The 2,526-nt window shown below is 40.3% G+C and overlaps 1 non-coding gene across 1 annotated transcript; it reads left to right on the forward strand.

The window, feature by feature from the left end:
• The first annotated feature begins 1,795 nt into the window (after nt 1–1,795).
• LOC130937577 (small nucleolar RNA R71) lies at nt 1,796–1,903 on the forward strand. Its single transcript, XR_009068790.1, has one exon. It is a non-coding gene; the product is annotated as a small nucleolar RNA R71 (small nucleolar RNA).
• Nucleotides 1,904–2,526: the final 623 nt, after the last annotated feature.

Consider the following 2,526-nt stretch of genomic DNA (forward strand, 5'->3'; position numbering starts at 1 on the left):
GATTTTTGCTTTTATTTTTATGACTCCACATGATCATTATCCTAAAGAAAACATAAAATAACAATGGAAAATAGAAATTTAACATAGATAAGTAAAAATTGGGTTGCCTCCTAACAAGTGCTTCTTTAATGTCAGTAGCTTGACAGTGAGCTCTCATAGAGCCTCACAGATACTCAGAGCATGATGATGGCCTCTCAACACCAATCTTAGAATTTGAATGTGGGGGCTCCGTTTGACTCTGTATTGAGAGAAGCTTTTCATGCTTCTTCTTCATGTGTACAGAAGGAGATCCTTGAGCCTTAAACACAAGGTAGTCCTCATTCACTTGAAGGACCAACTCTCCTCTGTCAACATCAATCACAGCTTTTGCTGTGGCTAGGAAGGGTCTACCAAGGATGATGGATTCATCCTTATTCTTCTCAGTTTCCAGGATTATGAAGTCAACAGGGATGTAAAGGCCCTCAACCTTCACTAAAACATCCTCTACAAGTCCATAAGCCTGTTTCATGGATTTGTCTGCCATCTCTAGTGAGATTCTTGCAGCTTGTACCTCAAAGATTCCCAGTTTCTCCATTATAGAGAGTGGCATGAGGTGTATGCCTGACTCTAGGTCACACAGAGCCTTCGCAAAGGTCATGGTGCCTATGGTACATGGTATTAAAAATTTTTCAGGATCCGGTTTCTTCTGAGGTAATGTCTGCCTAATCAAGTCATTCAGTTCATTGGTGAGCAAAGGGGGTTCATCCTCCCAAGTCTCATTACCAAATAACTTGGCATTCAGCTTCATGATTGCTCCAAGCTACTTAGCAACTTGCTCTTCAGTAATATTTTTATCCTTTTCAGAAGAAGAATACTCATCAGAGCTCATGAATGGCAGAAGTAGGTTCAATGGAATCTCTATGGTCTCTGTATGAGCCTCAGATTCCCTTGGTTCCTCAAAAGGGAACTTCTTTTCATTTAGAGGATATCCCATGAGGTTTTTCTCACTGGGAATCATGTCCTCCTCACTCTCTCTAGATTCGGCCATGTTGGTCATGGTTATGGCCTTGCACTCTCTCTTGGGATTTTCTTCTGTATTGCTTGGGAGAGTGCTAGGAGGAGTTTCAGTAACCTTTTTACTCAGCTGACCCACTTGTGCCTCCAAATTTCTAATGGAGGATCTTGTTTCATTCATGAAACTTAGTGTGGTCTTAGATAAATCAGAGACTATGGTTGCTAAGCCAGAACGACTCTGCTCAGAGTTCTCTGTCTGTTGCTGAGAAGATGATCGAAAAGGCTTGCTATTGCTAAACCTATTTCTTCCACCATTATTGTTGTTGAAGCCTTGTTGAGGCTTCTGTTGGTCCTTACATGAGAGATTAGGATGATTTCTCCATGAAGGATTACAGGTGTTTCCATTGTGTTCTCCCATGTAATTCACCTCTTCCCTTGCAGGGTTCTCAGGATCATAAGCTTCTTCTTCAGAAGATGCTTCTTTATTACTGCTGGATGCAGCTTGCAATCTAGTCAGATTCTGAGAAATCATATTGACTTGCTGAGTCAATAATTTGTTCTGAGCCAATATGGCATTCAGAATATCAATCTCAAGAACTCTTTTCTTCTGAGTTGTCCCATTGTTCATAGGATTTCTTTCAGAAATGTACATGAACTGGTTATTTGTAACCATTTCAATGAGTTCCTGGGCTTCTGCAGGTGTTTTCTTCAGATGAATAGATTCGCCTGCAGAATGGTCCAATGACATCTTGAATAATTCAGACAGACTATCATAGAAGATACCTATGATGCTCCATTTTGAAAGCATGTCAGAAGGACACTTTCTGATCAATTGCTTGTATCTTTCCCAAGCTTCATAGAGGGATTCACCTTCCTTCTGCTTGAAGGTTTGAACTTCCACTCTAAGCTTACTCATCTTTTGAGGTGGAAAGAATTTAGCTAAGAAGGCATTGACCAGCTTTTTCCTAGAATTCAGGCTATCTCTAGGTTGTGAGTTCAACCATATACTAGCTCTGTCTCTTATAGCAAACGGAAAAAGCATAAGTCTGTAGACCTTGGGATCAACTCCATTGGTCTTAGCAGTGTTACAAATTTGCAAAAATTCAGCCAAGAACTGATGAGGATCTTCCAATGGAAGCCCATGAAACTTGCAATTCTGTTGCATCAGAGAAACTAATTGAGGCTTAAGCTCAAAGTTGTTTGCTCCAATGGTAGGAATAGAGATGCTTCTCCTATAGAAGTTGGGAGTTGGTGCAGTAAAGTCACCAAGCATCTTCCTTGCATTATTGTTGTCAGGTTTGGCCATGGCTGTTTTGTCTGCTTCCTTTTCGAAAATTTCTGTCAGGTCCTCTTCAGAGTATTGTACTTTAGCTGCTCTTAGCTTTCTCTTCAGAGTCTTTTCAGGTTCAGGATCAGCTTCAACAAAAATACCTTTATCTTTGTTCCTTCTCATATGAAAGAGAAGAAAACAAAGAAAGTATGGAATCCTCTATGTCACAGTATAGAGATTCCTTAATGTGTCAGAGGAAAAGA

The sequence above is a fragment of the Arachis stenosperma genome, chromosome 6 (assembly GCF_014773155.1).
Source record: "Arachis stenosperma cultivar V10309 chromosome 6, arast.V10309.gnm1.PFL2, whole genome shotgun sequence".
In the NCBI taxonomy this organism is placed as follows: domain Eukaryota; kingdom Viridiplantae; phylum Streptophyta; class Magnoliopsida; order Fabales; family Fabaceae; genus Arachis; species Arachis stenosperma.